This window comes from Palaemon carinicauda, chromosome 15, assembly GCF_036898095.1.
Source record: "Palaemon carinicauda isolate YSFRI2023 chromosome 15, ASM3689809v2, whole genome shotgun sequence".
Lineage (NCBI taxonomy): Eukaryota > Metazoa > Arthropoda > Malacostraca > Decapoda > Palaemonidae > Palaemon > Palaemon carinicauda.
This window is the reverse complement of record NC_090739.1, coordinates 29,749,818-29,768,672: the sequence shown is the minus strand read 5'-3', so window position 1 is coordinate 29,768,672 and position 18,855 is coordinate 29,749,818. Positions and strand designations below refer to the sequence as shown.

Genomic DNA, 18,855 nt, shown 5'->3' with positions numbered 1-18,855 from the left:
CGATCTCTCCTCCAGGGAGAGTAGTAAATGTTATTTACTTACCTATGCTTGATAATATTCCTACCCGAATATTAACCTTAGTCTTGTCTCCGAGTCCAGCGCAAACTCTCCGCAGGGGGAGTAGCTCTTCCATGATTGCTTCGAGATGTTCCTATTGTCCACCAGGACTTCCCTGCCAGGGGGGCAGGAAGCTAGTTCATCATAGAATCTCTGGTAAGGACATGTTCTATACTACTGTTCGAAGCCCTTGGCACTTGCATTTAAAAAGGGGAAAAATTCCACTATACATTAATTCTCTGGTACACTTCCATCAGGACGTTATGGCTTGAGCCCAAAAAACGGATTTTGAGCGAAGCGAAAAATCTATTTTAGGGTGAGATGGCCATGACGTCCTGATGGACCCTCCCGTCTATTCTAGTTCAGCCTTTCAGGCCCCTCCCTGACCTGCTGTATCATGGAGATTAGCAGAAGCTGAGCTCAGGATGAGGACGGACGTGACGTCATTTAGCAATGGCGCCCGTTTGTTTACGTCTCGAGTACCAAAAGCAGCCACGGATGAGTGTAACTGTGGAACGGCTCCTCAGTTACTCAGCCACCTTTCCATATCGAAGTGTTAACTCTATATGGGGTGCAGATAGCTATGTGGCGTGTTAATACATGCGTCCCCTGTTGATATACGATATCCTAGAGGGAAACCTTTAGGGTACTCGCACCAGAAGTTAGAATTCTGTGATAACCTTTAGTTTAATTCTCTGGGAATATCCACTGTAGTTAAATATACCCAAGGAAGCTACTGAAGGAACCTTCCATCAGGACGTCATGGCTATCTCACCCAAAAATAGATTTTTCGCTTCACTCAAAATCCGTTTTTTGGAATAAGGGAACTGAGGCTATATGGCCCAAGGAGTCATTCAGTCCTACAGTTGTAGCCTACTAAGAAGTAATAGTTTATTAGTTGTAAAGCCATGTGAAAAAATAAAACTATGAACATATATGTAAGTAAAATATGCAGAATACTGGGTACAACTCGTTGCCGAAACAAAGACAGTAATGGCTTTAGACTTGGATAAATGGAAGGCAGGTAAATGATCTTCCCCTTATAAATCCGAGGGCCTTAGCAGGTCATCTATTACCGACGCGCCCTACTAATTAGCTAAAAAAACTATACGGGGTTTTGGAATTTCTGAAGGTTCATATGTTACTATAAGTTATCCAATAATTGCCCTATTATTATGCGTAAAGTGATTTCCATATATTTATATTAAATCCTATTGATCATTAGGCTACCTATATTTTTTTCATACTTATATGGCTTGTTGCTTGTTCATTTACAAAATGCAAGTTAAGGTTAGGCTGTGTATTTTATGTATATTTTTGGGCTCAAGCCATGACGTCCTGATGGAAGGTTCCTTTTTGGTAGCTTCCTTGGGTATATTGACTACTAGGATATTCCCAGAGAATTAAACCACAGGTTATCACAGAATTCTTACTTCTGGAGCGAGTATCCTAAAGGTTTCCCTTTAAGACATCGTATATCAACAGGGGACGCATGTATTAACACGCCACATAGCTATCTGCACCCCATATAGAGTTAACACTTCGATATGGAGGGGCGGAGAATAACTGGGGAGTCGTTCCACAGCTACACTCGTCCGTGGCTACTTTTGGTACTCGAAACGTAAACAAACGGGCGCCATTGCTAGATGACGTCACGTCCGTCCTCATCCTTCTTTTAGTAGCTTGCCTTGCCAAGACGGATTTAGCAGAAGAGAGCTAAAAATACGATTGAAAGAAGAAGAGTGAAGAAAATTCTTCACAGGTTTCAGAAATCAATTAGTAAAGATAGAATAATTATTTTTTGCAGATGATGCCTTAATAATTGCACAGGATATACATAATGCAAAGCGTAACATCCAGATATTAGTAGAAACTAGTAAAAAATGTGGGTTGGAAATTAATAAAGAAAAGAGTAATATTATGATTTACAATATGAAAGAAAAGCCAGATATCATAGAGGGAATCAAAGTAGTAGAAAGTTTGACATACTTAGGAATGAAGCTAGACAATAGTAGGAATATATTTAAAACTCAGAAAAGGGTAATGATGGAAAAGGCACAAAAATTAGCTAATCTAACATATTCAATTATAGAGAAAAGTTGCAATAAAGTAATGATAGGAAAAACGTTCTGGAAAAGTATTGCTTTACCATCTATTTTATATGGAACAAGTGTTACAAATCTAACAGAAACTGAAATAGAGAAACTACAAAGAATAGAGAATGGGGTATACAGGAAGATTTTAGGTGCCACTAAAAGCACAGCTAATACTACTCTAAGAGGGGAGATAGGTGCATCTTCTATGAAAGCAAGGGTGATGGATGGGAAGCTGCAGTACTTAAATCGTACCCTGAATGGAAAGAAGGAAATACTGAAAATAATTATCCAGGATATTCAAGAAAAAGAAGGAAGATGGTGGAAACAACCTGCAAAGTATTTGGAAGAATTAAGTTTAGGCATAAGACAAATAAGAAGAATGAACAAGACAGAAATAAAAACGGAAACCATAAAGTGGGATACTGAAAAGTGGAAAGAAGAAATAGAAAGTAAAGTGAGCTTAGAAATATATAGAACGTGGAAGAAAGAAACTAAAGAAGAGTTAATTTATGGCAATACATTTGCTTCAGTGATATTTTTTAGAGCAAGAACTAATACGTTAAAACTAAATATTGTAAATAGACACAATGGAGGGAATGTAAACTGTAATTTCTGTGAAAATGAGGAGGAAGATTTGATACATTTTTTGTTATTTTGCCAGGAATATAGAAAAGAAAGGAATGAAGTAATTGAGCCACAACAACCATTCGACGAAGACCTAAAGAAAATAGTAGGATTATTTTTATTTAGTGAAACAAATATAGAAAAGAAAAAAGAAGTTTTAAATCTAATGTGGAAGAAAAGACAAAACAGTACAAGAAGATAAACGTTAGAGGCGCCGTTGTAAAGGCTATGCCTCACCCCAGAACCAGAACCAGAACAGTCTTACACCGTGTGTTTTATAATGTTTGTCTGATATGTAATGTAACAAGTGGAACTGAACTTGTGATAATCGTTTAACAACGGCTAACCCATCGAAACTACAATAGACTATATACCCTGACTATAAATGTGAGTTTATTGCAATTTAAAGTGAAATACGACAATTTCAAGTGTTTATGATATATTCTACGAAAGGCTACCCTATCGAAAATCGACTTAGTAAAATATCAGTGTACCATAGACTACGTCCATTGACTTCTCTTCGGTTCAGCAGAGATGTTTTACCCCTTTCTAGACGAGGACTAAATTCTGGGTGAGTAATACAATATATTAACAGTTATGGCGGACGTCATATTTTACAGTGGAATTGTCAATATTAAACGGACCTTTTTTTATAGTATAATGATAGTTTTTGATTGAAAATTTCCAAGATTAATGTCGGGAATTTCGACCCGATCAATCGAAATTCCCGCCATTTGACTCCACCTACGACTACGTCAAATTGGAGGGAGAGGAGAAACTCGCGGGCGAATGAATGTAGTTCCAGACGTGAACGTTTAGAGCCAAAAAGGGAAACCACCTGGTAGGAAGGCGCTGAGACTATTAAAATCAATTGCTGGTAATTTAAGATTAGGAAAAATAAAGTCATTCTGTTGTAACATGATAAAAAAATACAATCTAGAAATTTAGGTTCAGGACAAATTGCGCCAAAAAGGTGACGTCGAAGGTTGCAAGGATAGCTCGTCCTCTTTGATCCAACGTCCCCAACCGAAGTAAGTCCCCTCTAATTGTTATCTCTCCTCTCTACCTTGTCTACCAGGTTGGTTGTAGTAGAAGTTTGAGTGCAAGACGTTCAGTTTTTATATCGCAGTTTAGTGTAAAGATCCTTGTGATTGGGGATCTGATTCCTGAGTTGAATAAGAATAGGGATATTTGGTGTGTGATTCGTTGTGTATTGAATTCGAATTGGCACTATTTTCAGTTTGTTAATGAGTCCGGTGTGGACTTTGTGCTTGAAGAGCACATGCTACATTAACTAGGGTCAGTCTTGTTTTTCAGTGAGTTTTGTGAATGCTTAAGAATGTTGTTTGTCTTTATCAGAGTTTATTTTTGTAATAAAATTGTAAATTTTATCGCCGTATTTTAATTAAATCCTGGAGGGTTTTGGGAATCTTGCCCTTAAGGCCTTGCGATCCGCCCAGTACATCGGGCAGATTTAATAAACTGGTGAAAATCACGACATTTGGTCCTTCGAACCGGATCGCAAGCGCTTCCCAGAGCCGGACAGGACTAATTTAAAATATGAGCTTTTGAGAGAGAGAGAGAGAGAGAGACGAACAATTAAGGTCCTCTACGTCCCGATGTGCGATCGCCCACGTGGGTCAGTTCTTTGAGTCCCTTAACGTTAAATTATCCTTTTTTCCTTGACTTGCCAAACCCCCTAAAACGTAAAGTAAAATTAAACAAGATGGCGGTGGCCACGATCGTTCATATCGAGGCGTCGATGGGCCTACTGGAGGATTTGCTAAGCGAAACGCAAAGGGCGCTGATAGAGACTTACTCAGAGTCCGTTTACCAGAATTTGGTAACGGAGTTGCAGGCAGAGGTCCGACAGCTTAAAGAGCTATACAAGAGCCAGCGCGTTAAGCTAGAAACTAGTTTCGAAGCCCGAATTAGGCATATGTTAGGTGAAGCGACACGCGCTTCCACTCTTTTGTACAATAGAATAGATAAAGTGAAAGGCCCTTCAACCGGGAATGTTGCCCTCCCCAGGTTGAAGCCGCTGCCTCTCCCCACGTTTGAAGGGGAAGTGCAAGAGTACGCATCGTACCGTGAACTATTCACGATCCACGTGGATCGAAGAGCTGATTTAGACGAAGTGTCTAAATTCACGTATTTATTGGGGACGTTGGGCAAAGAGCCGCTCCGGATTATCAAATCTCTGAGTGTAACCGCCGCGAACTATAGAGTAGCATTAGATTTATTAGATAAGCAGTATGGCAACGTGCACCAAACACTCGTGATTCTGCACCGCAGGTTAGCAAACATCTTTGTGCCGTCACTAAACCCAGTAGAATTAAAAAGGTTCCGTTTTGAGTTAACTATCATTATTGAGCAAATCAAAAGACTTAGTACCAATGACTTAGGCCAGGGCATGGTCATGAGCCTCATTAATCAAAAATTGTCAGAGGGAAAACTATACCGCAAGGTGGTAGAGCATTTGAGGAAATGCGACTATACGTTGGACGAGTTTTTTGAGGCAATAGATTTCATAGTAAGAATGTTAGAAGACGATGCATTGCAGAGAGGCGACAGTCTTGAGAGTGACAAAAGACCAGACAGTAGTGTAAGACCGAAAACCCATCCCATCCACCAAAATTCCTGCCCATTTTGTAGCGAACGGCACCCGCCTCACGGATGTCGCCAAGTGACAGACGTAGCTGCTAGACGTCGCATTTTACTAAAAAGGGGTCTTTGTTTCAATTGCACGAAATCAGGCCATCGTAGCGATAAATGTCCCGTATCAAATTCCTGTAGAAACTGTAATGCTAAGCACCACACTGCGATTTGCGACGCGGGTAGACCGCAATCAATCCCTAGTCATAGTAATAGTCAATCAACAACGTCCCGCCCCGTAGTAAATGCGACGCCTGCACAGAACCAAAATGCCCCCCGTCCGTCTAAGGTTAAAGTAGAATCTAAGCCGTGCACGAGCGCAAAGATCGCGCAGAGGTCTGATGTGGACCTCCCATGCACTATCTTGCCAACAGCCATGGCAGGTATTCAACAAAGGCAAGGTAGTAAGCGAGTCCGCCTATTTCTCGACTCAGGAAGCCAGAGGAGCTTCATCTCTGCAAAAATTGCCCGTCAATTAGGCCTACCGGTGGTAGGAAGAGTATCCTTGAATATAGCTCCGTTTGGTTCCGAGGAAATAAGCGGCCAATACGATGTAGTAAGTTGCAGGGTTGAAATGGGGAAAAGAATCGTGCGTATGAAATTGGTGGCACACGAACACGTGGACGTCCCGATACATAACGTGGGTTATGTTAAAGTCAGACAGCATCTGTTGACCAAGGGAGTCACGTTAGCCGATCCAGCAAACCAATCAGATACCATGAAGAACGTTCACATATTAGTTGGGGCTGATTATTTTAGCTATTTTGTCATAGGTGTAGAAAAAGTAGATGGGATAAATCTTTTCTTAACGCATAATGGTATGTCCCCGTACGGGAAGGTGCCACAGTGGCTGTTCCAAGGGGAAAGGGTCGAACAAGTAAGAACGTTGAGAGTGTGCAGAATCACGGACGAGCCATATCTGTATGATGTAGATGAGTGGTGGCGATTAGACCGTGTTGGCATCGTCCCATCTGAGCAATACACTGTTCGCGAGGCCGAGGCCGTGCGAAAGGTATCGCAAAGCGTTGTAAGAAAACCTGAGGGATATCAGGTTAGCCTACCATTCGGGTCGGATGCTAGGCCAGAAACAAATTATCGTAACGCTGTGGCGCAGTTAGAGTCGTTGCAGACAAAATTCAGAAAGGATAGGGAATATCTTGAACAATATCAGGGAGTGATAGATAAGTATCTCGAAGCAGGTTTTATATCAGAAGTGAAAAATCCCGTAGTGGAAGGTTATTACATGCCACACTTTGGTGTTAAGAAAGACAGCCGTACCACCCCCCTTAGAATCGTGTTCAATGCCTCTGCCAAGTCACAAGGTTGCAAGTCCTTGAATGAATGTCTTTACCTGGGCCCAATTTGGTAGAAGTAGCATATAGTTTAATTATAAGGTTTAGGTTGAATCGATATGCCATGTTGGCCGACATAAGTAAAGCATTCCATCGTGTTTTGTTAGATCCTCGTGATGCCAAATACACACGATTTCTGTGGCGCAAGGCAGCTGGTCGAGCGCTTACCTTCGCCTTTAGAGTCGTGGTGTTCGGCATCACAGCTAGTCCATTTTTGCTACAGCAAATATTAAATTGTCATTTTAAAGAGGAAGGGCGCCCAGATTTAGTAAAATCCTTTTATGTCGATAATTATCTGGCCACGTTTGAAGATATAGAACATATGAGGCAAGAGCATGAGTCTGTTCATAACATCTTAAAAAGGGCGGGTATGCCCTTAGAAGGGTGGGCCAGCAATCACTTGGCCTTCGATAGCGAGAGACAGTGGAATGAGCCTGTGAGTGTGAACGTGCTCGGGCTGCGATGGGCCCGGGACGTGGACAGATTGTGTGTGAAAGAAAGCAAAAGGATCTGTGAGTTGGGGGAGGGATGGGTGCCCACGAAGCGTAGGGTACTTTCCCTATTAGTCTCCATATATGATCCGATAGGTTTGATAAGCCCATTATTTGTAAGGGGAAAGCTTTTCCTTCAACAACTATGGGAGGATAATGTAGGTTGGGATGATGTTTTAGGAAAAGAGAGGGCTAAAGAGGCAAGTGAATTGTTGAATGATTTGAAAGCGGTGAGCGACATCACCTTTCAAAGATCAATAGGAAAAAGAGGCTTACAACTTCATGTGTTCACCGATGCCAGCAGTAAGGCATATGGAGCAGTAGCATATACTAGGGACGAATGCAATCGGGTAAGTCTGGTAACAAGTAAAACCCGGATCACTCCGAAAGGGATGAGCAAGCTGACGATCCCTAAGCTAGAGTTGCTGGCCTTGTTGTTAGGCAGCAGACTAGCAAGAACGCTCAAGGATCTGATCGAGCCACGGGAAATAGTAATGTGGACCGACAGTAAGGTAACGTTGGCGTGGGTAGCATCGCCCGATGCTAGGTCTAATAAAAATGTGTTTGTTTCTAACAGAGTGGCGGAAATTAATTTTATTCAGCAGGTTTGTAGTTTCAGTCTGAACCATGTCCCTAGTCAGCAGAACCCTGCCGATATCCTATCCCGAGGCGCAACGGCTCAAAAATTGCAAGCTAACCCCCTGTGGAGGAACGGTCCAGAATTTCTCAGGACCACGGGAAGGCCTGTTCCTTGCGAGGAGGAAGATTTACTACATCAAACTCACGTAGTAGCGGCGGTGCAGGAGTTGAGGGAGGAGATGTGTCCTACCCCCCCAGGCGAGATTTGGGACGTCCTGAAGAGGGAAGTAGGGTTCCAATTCTTGTTACGAGTAGCCAGACTAGTTTTAAAGTTTGCTAAGATAGAACGGCATCCGTTCAGTATTGTTGTAAAATTAGAGCAAAAACATTATTTGCCTACTGTTTATGCCTACTTAGAGGGCGGAGTCAGACCCCCTCGTGAAGTTGCTAATTTTGCTAGACAATTGAATTTAGTTTTGGTAGATAATCTCATCTGCACCAGGGGACGAGTGTCCCATGTAGGAGAAACTGATCATTTAATTCTCTTGCCAGCCAAAGGGCATTTGGTTAGGATGTATCTAAACTATTTACATCAGTTACATTTGCATTGTGGGGTGAATACTCTAATAGGTATCTTTCGACAGAAATGTTGGGTGGCGGGTCTACGTTCCATTGCGAAGCGAACCGTGCGGCAATGCCCTGAATGCAAGCTGGCCTTCCAGCCTCTAACGAGACAGCCACCACCACCCCCCCTGCCAAAGGAAAGGATCACCCTCACAAAACCGTTCACGGCGGTCGGAGTGGACCACACAGCAGCTATACACACGGAAACACGGCCAGGGTATATACTTATCGTAACTTGCATGGCCAGCAGAGCCGTGTACCTTGACTTCTGTCCCTCTTTGGAAGCTGAAGAATTCGTGTTGGCACTTAGACGGTTTAGCGCCACCCACGGTGCCCCACAGCTCATCATGTCCGATAACCATCAAACCTTCAAGGCTGCCAGCCACCTCCTGCAGGGACTTTATGAAGAGGATGAAGTCCAGCAGTTCCTGAGGAAAACTGGCATAAAGTGGCGGTTTCAGACGCCCCGTGCACCTTGGAAAGGTGGGTTCTTCGAGCGTTTGATAGGAGTAACGAAACGGACCCTCCAGATAGCCCTCGGAAAGAAGTACCTGCCGGACGCCCACGTGCTAACCCTCGTGAAAGAAGCAGAAGCAGTGGTGAATAATCGACCGCTCATGTACAGCGGTGACGAGCGCGAGGATGAAGTCCTCACCCCCTCCCATTTGATAAGAGGACACCAAGTCCACCTCATGGCCCCCATCTTACCGGACGACCATCTGAACGCAACCTTCACCTCTCGGAAGCTACGTGATCGTTACGTAAGATTGACAGATTCGCTCAAAGCCTTTAGGGAACGCTGGAGAAAGGAATACTTGAGTGCCTTGAGGGCCCGGCACGACAGTCGGCCCGGGGAACCCTCCAAGCTGCACCCCGGAGACATCGTGCTAGTGAAGCAGGACAATAAGAAGAGAGCGACTTGGCCACTGGGACGTGTCGTGGAGACGTATCCTGACGACAACGGAGTCGTACGCTCGGCGAAAGTGTTGTTTGAGGGTGTCGAATCGCTGCGAGCTGTCAGCCACCTGGTTCCCCTAGAAATAGCTCCCTCTGAGGATGACCATGAAGGAGACGACGGCGATGACGGAGAAGAGGGTGCTTACAGTTCGACAGCCGGAATGCCAGGGATAGCCGAGACGTCTGGGAACGACCAGGGTATGGCAACAGCTACGACAACTCAACAACCAGCCACAGGAACGGACGACAACGACGAGGAAGGTGAGAACTATGCAGTTAGTGAAAGAAGTGAAAATGAAAATGAAACTGAATCAGAGCAGGCGAACGCACAAAGACGTTCTATACGCCCATTGAGAAGGGCTGCCGCGAAACAGCGAGAACTAATGGACTGTCTACTGAAAGGTGACGATATATAAAAAGTAGCTGTAAACTGTAAGTGAAAAGGGGGCGTGTTCTATCTGGAAGGTAGGGAGGGTGGAGTTTGTGAGGTGTGCGTGAATCGTCGGAGGTTGGAAGTGCTTAGGGGTGGAGTACGGGGACGGGATGGTCTCTCGTGCGTACAGACCGAGCGTTGCACAGAACCTGCCCCTCCCTCTTGTACTCCATTAAGTAACAGCCTGCGTGTAGCAGCGCTATAGAAGTCTCGATTATTGTGAGTTGAGACAGACTGAATTTGAATTATTATGATTGTATTTTTGCCATTTTTTGAATTGTCTTAGGCCCATTGCCTAATTGTCGTTGCACTTGAATTATTATGATTGTATTTCTGCCATTTTTTGAATTGTCTTAGGCCCATTGCCTAATTGTCGTTGCACTTGAATTATTATGATTGTATTTCTGCCATTTTTTGAATTGTCTTAGGCCCATTGCCTAATTGTCGTTGCACTTGACTTATTATGATTGCATTTCTACCATTTCTTGAATTGTCTTAGGCCCATTGCCTAATTGCTTGCCAATTGAATTGTAAAATGTGTACATATCACTGCTGTTCCTTATGTGTATTACACGAGTGCTTTAGAATTGCTAGGCCCATTGCCTATTTTGATCTGTTATATGACTGTATATTATTGATTGTGTTTATTACCCCGGGGTAACATTGCTGTTGTATATTGTGCGTACTCTGTTCGAGTCGTTGCGGAGCGCTACGCAGCGAGCCTAACAGAGTCTCGGAGTAAGCCACTCCCCCCACCCCGAGTCTAGCTCCTTCCAATTGACCGACGTTTCATCGCTCCTTATTTTGGGGCGTGGAGGATGTCGGGAATTTCGACCCGATCAATCGAAATTCCCGCCATTTGACTCCACCTACGACTACGTCAAATTGGAGGGAGAGGAGAAACTCGCGGGCGAATGAATGTAGTTCCAGACGTGAACGTTTAGAGCCAAAAAGGGAAACCACCTGGTAGGAAGGCGCTGAGACTATTAAAATCAATTGCTGGTAATTTAAGATTAGGAAAAATAAAGTCATTCTGTTGTAACATGATAAAAAAATACAATCTAGAAATTTAGGTTCAGGACAAATTGCGCCAAAAAGGTGACGTCGAAGGTTGCAAGGATAGCTCGTCCTCTTTGATCCAACGTCCCCAACCGAAGTAAGTCCCCTCTAATTGTTATCTCTCCTCTCTACCTTGTCTACCAGGTTGGTTGTAGTAGAAGTTTGAGTGCAAGACGTTCAGTTTTTATATCGCAGTTTAGTGTAAAGATCCTTGTGATTGGGGATCTGATTCCTGAGTTGAATAAGAATAGGGATATTTGGTGTGTGATTCGTTGTGTATTGAATTCGAATTGGCACTATTTTCAGTTTGTTAATGAGTCCGGTGTGGACTTTGTGCTTGAAGAGCACATGCTACATTAACTAGGGTCAGTCTTGTTTTTCAGTGAGTTTTGTGAATGCTTAAGAATGTTGTTTGTCTTTATCAGAGTTTATTTTTGTAATAAAATTGTAAATTTTATCGCCGTATTTTAATTAAATCCTGGAGGGTTTTGGGAATCTTGCCCTTAAGGCCTTGCGATCCGCCCAGTACATCGGGCAGATTTAATAAACTGGTGAAAATCACGACAATTAAGTGGATATTTTGGTAAATATATACTTTAATTTCTAGCCAAATACATGAACCATATATTTTTCCTATTCGCTCTCTTGTGTTTTATGCATTTATGATTATGGTTATTGGGGCAAACCACCCGTACGTGAGTTTTTGGACCCCTTTATATGAAGGCAATTATGGGGGACCCCAGTGGGAAACCCTGTTTTTTGGAGTAGGAAAGTGGGTAATTGTGTAGGAGACCTCCGCGCTCGATTTAAAAGTTTCTAAAAGTAGAAAACGAAAGAAAACAGTAAATTAGAGCTACAGTTACCTTGAAACTGTGAGATAATCCTCCTACAACCACCTAACTCTTACACAGAAAATGTAAGCATAAACCTACTACTACAATTATGGGGGACCCCAGTGGGAAGCGGGGTTTTTGGGTGGGGGGAGGAGGAGAAAAGTGATTTTTCGGGGCACTACCGAACCTAATACAACTACCTACCCTACCCTGGGGGCCATGTACCCCTACCTAGGCCTACCGGGGGGTGCTCCGCCCCCCCTGCGACCCCCCCTTAAGGCCACAGTAATTTTTTGGGCTCAAGCCATGGCGTCCTGATGGAAGGATCCTATTTGGTAGCTTCCTTGGGTAATCACTACTAGGATTTTCCCAGAGAATTAAACCACAGGTTATCACAGAATTCTAACTTCTGGAGCGAGTATCCTAAGGGTTTCCCCTTAAGACATCGTGTATCAACAGGGGACACGCATGTATTAACGTGCCACATAGCTATCTACACCCCATATAGAGTTAACGCTTCAATATGGCGGACAGAGAGCGGCTGGGAGCTGAGCCGCAGCCAATCTAGATGTGGCGATATCGGTACTCGCGATGTAAACAGACGGACGCCATTGCTTTTGATGACGTCACGTCCGTCCTCATCCTTTTGCTAGTAGCTCGCTCGATTGGACGTATTTTTCCCTTTGTGCGACTTTATCTGCTTGCATCCTCGCCATGTCTCAACCTTCAGCTTCACCTTCTTCTGGAAAGTTGAGTACAAAGGTTAAAGTATTGTTTAAATAAGCTCTGACCATAAAGTAAATCTTACTTTTCGAGATATTTGCATAATTGTGGCAGAGCTTTGCCAGACCGGTCAGCGCCATTTTATGACGCTGCTGTTGCTTGCATGCCTTATTTAGTTAGCCGCAACAGCCTTACCGGTATATAAATTACTAATCAGCGCTATTAGTTATTTAGTCTTCATAGCTAGGAACTTTATATCGTGTTTTTGACGCATTAGTTAGGGTCTTCGCTGACCCCATACCAGTAGGCTTTGATTAGCCCCTAGGCCAGTGAGCCTATACCAGTGTTAATGCATGATATTTCAGTGATCCTAGTGTTAGTTATGAAGATTTTGGCATTATTTTACAATACCATTGACAGTGATGCAAGTGTTTTTCGCCTTCAGGGACCATATAGGGGGTAGGTTATCTTGAGTGCCTTGCTAACCTAACCTTATGATAGGACCCCTATATGCTCTCTTCATCCCTAGCCCTAGGGCTTCCCTCTGGTAATCTTGTACCCTATTACATGTGATAGGACAAGACTCCTCAGAGTACTGTATCGCCTCCCCACCTAAGGGAATGACCCCTCCCTTAGTGTTGCGGACCTTAAAGGTAGGATCACCTCCTTTAAGCTGAATCGGTCCTTGACCTTTTCCTTGCGATACGTCTTCTCCCTTCCTTGATTAGGGTCTAACAACCCTAATCCAGGTTAGGTTGGGAGGGCTGGTTTATGTACCTTGCTGAAATATACGCGTGCACCGTTTTTCAGTTGGTCCACCTACTATAGGTTAGGGTGAGCATCTCCCTTCCTAGGTGGCCGCTCTGGTGCATAACCCATCCTTTCTTATAAGAAGACCCTTTCCCCCCCCAACCTATCTCTTGCCTAGCCTAACCTACCAGTAGGTTAGGCTTCATATGTCTCCTGTCCTACACTCCACCCTAGGCTGGAGTGCTGGACCCCGTGGTGCTCCCAGTGTTGTCCGCTCTGATACATAGACCCTCCATAGTGCTATGGAGTCAGTTATCATTTGGTCGACATGAAGAGTCTCCACCCCTTCTTTGGGTACACCCTGTCCTCTCTTGGACTGCCTTAGCCCCCGGCCATTGCGGCCCCTGCTTAGGATGATAGATTCACCTCTATCATGGTGGTACCTTTTCCAGAGGTGTCTTGACTAGGCTAGTACAGCCTTGCCATCCCACCTCCATCTTTGGTGCTTGTCCCTTGCCGCCTCTACCCCGGCATTACTGCCGCTACGGGTGACTTCTTTATCCTTGCCGCCTTCCCCCGAGTGCCGGGGGATCGCCGCCGGCCGCCGGCTTACCGCCGTGGCCTCTCCATTCCCTCATAGCCTCGGCACACTGCCGACCCCTCCCGGAGTGCCGGCACTAGCAGCCGGCCCCCGGCCCCGGCTATGCTCCTTTATCCTTACCCCTGTTACCCTCCGACTGCCTCCGGCTGCCGGAACCGCCGCTCCTTGCCGGCGGCCGCCGCTACCGGCTGCCGCCACCCTGGCTTCTTTTGACCATAGAATGATCATTCTTGAATGCCAGAAACTCTGCTCGAGCGGCTTCCGGCGTGCCGGGGGTATGCCGGACCCGTCCGGAGGCGGCAAGATGCCTTGCACCCCTTCTCTCAGCTATCTTTACTAGCGATAGCTCCTAAAAACCGCACCTAGACGGCTTGTTAACGCAGACAAACTGGTACGGAATCGTACATTTTGTTCAGTTTTCACTCTGTCTTCTTGCGTGTTTCATCTTTCCAGCACGCTACGTGTAATTGGCACGTCTGGTTGCCGGAACCTTACTAGGATCTCATGATCCCCAGACTTTCTTGATAAGATTTCAAGCCTAGTCTATAATATGGTTATTCTAGATGGAATTCCCATTATCAAGACACCTTCCATGGAGGCCTACGGCCACCTGGGACTGTCCGATGCTACGGCAACCAGCCGGGCGGGTTACACGAGGCATGCGTCTGTCTCCTTTCACCCACCCTTCTGTGCATCACAATTAATTTAAGTTAATATTAACTTGTTAATAATTAACTTTATATACGAGCCATATTATGACTCTACAATACTCATCGTCTCTTTCTTTTACAGGAGGAGTACGTCATGTGTGACCACGACTTCTGCGCGGTCCGTCGGCCACACTTCTATGGACACACGGCGTGTAGGACACACGCCCCTTGTGCTCACAAGAGAGGGGATCTCAAGTACTGGGGCCCCACCACCTGTTCGGTCTGCCAAGAATGCTTACAGAAAGCATTCTATGATTCTCCCTCAGCGGAGATTCGGGACACTGCTCGGGACAACCTACGCAAGTGAGTACGTGGCTTTCAGAAGAACGCCACTGGACCATACCTAGCCACAGAAGAAATGAGGTCTTTGCTGTTCCCAAAGGCCTCTCCAGACTCAGTGGTCCCAGTCGAACAGATCCCCGTAGTCCAGATTACAGTGGAACCTGATGTTGTCATGGCTCAGTCCATGAATGATTGTCACCTGGATTCAGAACATGATGAACGCATGTCAGAGATCTCGGAGGACACCGAGAAAACCCTTATGGCCCAGGGTGAAGGGGAGGATGATGAAGAAGAGGACCGGGTAGTGTATACCGAGTCCGATAAGGAGGATGCCCCTCCCTCCATCCCCCCTCCTACTCCTACACCGACGGAAGTGTCTCTCCCGTCTACGTCCTCCACCACGACTCCTCTACCTACGGCACAGGATATGATTCGGCTCATTGAATCCGTGATGGAGCAGAAGCTCCAAGAAACTCACCAGATCATTCGGTCGATGGGAGGTTCCAAGGAATCTCGCAAAATCTCCATCAAGGACCTCCCCGCATGCTCGAGCGACAATCCGTGGCGATTCGCCGAGCATATGGTCATCGCTGACGACAAGATCTTCGTCAGCGATAAGATCGGTTCCATACCCCTGGAAGAAGTGGAGTTCTTCCCCCGCTTTGAGGCGTATCCGGACTGTTACGTCCGTCTACGTTCAGAACCATCCTCAAAGGAAGAGACCGAACCGAAGGAGAAAATAGTGTTCGATCTCTCGAAGGCCCAGGCTATGCTTGCCAAAGCGCTTAAGAGCAGAGGCTTTACCTGCTCTGGACTTCCGGCTCTGAGCAAGAAGTACCCCACCTACGTTGCGCCCGATGAAGTGGTGATACCCTTCACGGAAAAGGCCTTCGCTGCCTGCTTTAAGGCTGTAGAAGAAGGGAAATCCTGCCCTGCATTGGAGGAATGCAGACCTTTCTCCGCAGTCACCCCGCCCGACACCAAACACTGGAAGGATGTGCAACACACCTTCGTAGTGGGCAAACTAGATCCTGACGTTGCTGGACGTCAGTTTAATGAGGACCTCCCCAAGCTAAACGATCACCTCCTTCATAGGGAACAGGAAACGAAGGAGAGGCTGGCAGCATCTCTCACTCTCCAGGTCCAGATGGACGTAATGGCTGGCGACACCAGAGTCCCTGACCATTACATGGTCCTTGCCAAATCTCATATGGCAACCTTAGTCAAGGATCTGTACCACTTCATGCGAGCTCGTAGAGCCTGCAGAGAATTCGTGTTCTCCAGTGCCACTGTCAGACACGAACCCCGGAAACTGATTTCCTCCAACATCTGGGGCAAGTACCTCTTCCCGTCTGATCTAGTGAAAGAGATCACAGACAAGGCCGCATCTGAGAACAGGAACCTTCTCAACAAATGGGGCATGTCTAGGAAGAGAAAGCCCTCTCAGGATGACGGTCCTCAGCCTAAGAGGAAGCAGTCGAAGCATAGACCCCAGCAACGTCAGCACAGACGTCAGTTTCCGGCACCCGCTACTCCCCAAGTGGCCGCTCAGCCGCCACAGACCTTTCAGTTGGTCCCACAGCCGGTTTTGTCCTCATCACCGGCCTTCAACCCCGCCTTCGAGCAGCACTCCACTACCTTTCGTCCCAAAGGTAGAAGCTCAGGCAGGGGTTCCGGCAGAGATTCCTCTCGCCGGCCCTCCAGAGGCAGAGGAGGACAGGGAGCTAGCGGCCGAGGCAGCAAGTCCTCGGGACCCCAGAAGCAATGAAGTGCTTCCGGTGGGAGGAAGACTCCGCCACTTCCAGGATCGTTGGACCTTCGACTCCTGGGCACACAGCATCATCAAGAAAGGTCTGGGCTGGAGCTGGGCGCAACCACCCCCAACCTTCCAGCAATTCTTCCAACGTTCAACCCCCCTCCTGGAAGAATATGTGCTAGACCTCTTGAACAAGAAGGTGATAAGAAGGGTGAAGTCCACAAGGTTCCAAGGGAGACTGTTTTGTGTCCCCAAGAAAGACTCAGACAGACTCAGAGTCATTCTGGACTTATCCCCCCTCAACGTATTCATATCGAACAACAAGTTCAAGATGCTGACTCTTCAACAGATCAGAACCCTCCTGCCTCGAGGGTCTTTCACGGTCTCGATAGACCTGGCGGACGCATACTGGCACATACCAATGAACCATCACGCTTCCTCCTACCTAGGATTCCGACTCCAACGGAAAAGCTATGCCTTCTGGGCCATGCCCTTCGGACTCAACGTGGCCCCTCGGATATTCACAAAGCTAGCGGACGCAGTAGTACAACAGCTCCGCATCCGAAACGTCCAGGTGATGGCCTACCTCGACGACTGGCTAGTGTGGGCGCCCTCGCCCGAGGATTGTATAGAATCCTGCAGAAAAGTTACCCAGTTTCTCGAACACCTGGGATTCCAGATAAACGCGAAAAAGTCTCGCCTATCTCCAGCTCAGAAGTTCCAATGGTTAGGCATCCACTGGAATCTTCAGTCACACCGCCTTTCCATTCCAGCAAAGAAAAGGAAGGAAATAGCAGGGTCTGTCAAGCGACTGTTAAAATCCAAACGGATCTCAAGACACCAGCAGGAACAAGTTCTAGGCTCTCTACAGTTCGCCTCGATCACAAACCCAGTGCTTCGTGCACAGCTAAAGGATGCAGCGGGAGTCTGGAGACGTTCCGCATCCATCGCTCGAAGAGACCTCAAGAGACGGCTCCCAAGCAGACTTCGACTTCTTCTAAAGCCGTGGTCAGAAGCGAGGGCCCTAAAAAGGTCCCTTCCTCTCCAACACCCACCTCCATCTCTCAACATCCATACGGACGCTTCGTTGGAGGGTTGGGGAGGTCACTCCCACCAAAAACAGGCTCAAGGCACTTGGTCTCCCCTATTCAAGACGTTTCACATCAACATCTTGGAGGCCATGGCGGTTCTTCTGACGCTGAAGAAACTCTCCCCGCCCCCGTCGATACACATTCGCCTGACCCTGGACAGCTCTGTGGTAGTGCGTTGTCTCAATCGCCAGGGCTCAAGATCGCCCAAGATAAATCAGGTGCTCCTGACAATCTTCCGTCTGGCAGAAAGGAAGAAATGGCACCTGTCTGCAGTTCACCTACAAGGATTCCGCAATGTGACAGCGGACGCTCTATCTCGGACAAACCCGATAGAGTCGGAATGGTCTCTAGACGCAAGATCATTCTCCTTCATCTCTCACCGAGTCCCAGAACTCCAGATCGACCTCTTCGCAACGAGCGACAACCATCAACTTCCTCGATATGTAGCCCCGTACGAGGACCCCAAAGCGGAAGCGGTGGACGCCATGACCTTGGATTGGAACAGATGGGCCAAGATTTACCTGTTCCCTCCCACCAATCTTCTGCTGAAAGTCCTCTCCAAATTGAGAACCTTCAAAGGGACAGCAGCTCTAGTGGCTCCCAAGTGGCCCCGCAGCAACTGGTACCCCTTGATCCTGGAGATGCAGCCAACGCTGATCCCCCTCCCGGACCCAGTTCTCTCCCAGCAAATACAGAAGTCGACTGTCTTCGCTTCATCATCGAAAATCAAGGACCTTCATCTCATGATTTTCTCACCCTAGCCGCTAAGAAAAGGTTTGGGATTTCGAAGGGGAGTCTAGACTTCCTCGAGGAATACAAGACCGAATCCACGAGAAGGCAATACGAATCGTCTTGGAGGAAATGGGTCTCCTTCGTCAAGGCAAAGAACCCCTCGAAAATCACCATAGATTTTTGCATGTCCTTCTTCATTCACCTTCATGGACAAGGCTTGGCAGCCAACACGATTTCTACTTGCAAATCGGCCTTGACTAGACCTTTGTCATACGCCTTCCAAATAGATCTGTCTAGCGACATCTTCAACAAACTACCGAAGGCCTGTGCCCGTTTACGACCGGCACCCCCTCCGAAACCAATCACTTGGTCTCTAGACAAAGTTCTCCACTTCGCCTCCAACTTGGACAATGATTCATGCCCTCTTAAGGACCTGACTCAGAAAGTTAT

At 46.4% G+C, this 18,855-nt stretch overlaps 1 protein-coding gene across 4 annotated transcripts in view; it reads left to right on the top strand.

Moving 5' to 3' along the window:
* Positions 1 to 3,009: 3,009 nt before the first annotated feature.
* LOC137654538 (facilitated trehalose transporter Tret1-like) overlaps positions 3,010 to 18,855 on the top strand; it is a 111,099-nt gene continuing 95,253 nt past the window's right edge. For 3 of the 4 annotated variants that reach the window (XM_068388257.1, XM_068388255.1, XM_068388254.1), the window contains exon 1: positions 3,010 to 3,348. The gene's annotated coding sequence lies outside the window, so the exon portion shown is untranslated. The remainder of the gene's footprint in view (positions 3,349 to 18,855) is intronic. The other variant, XM_068388258.1, reaches the window with a different exon arrangement.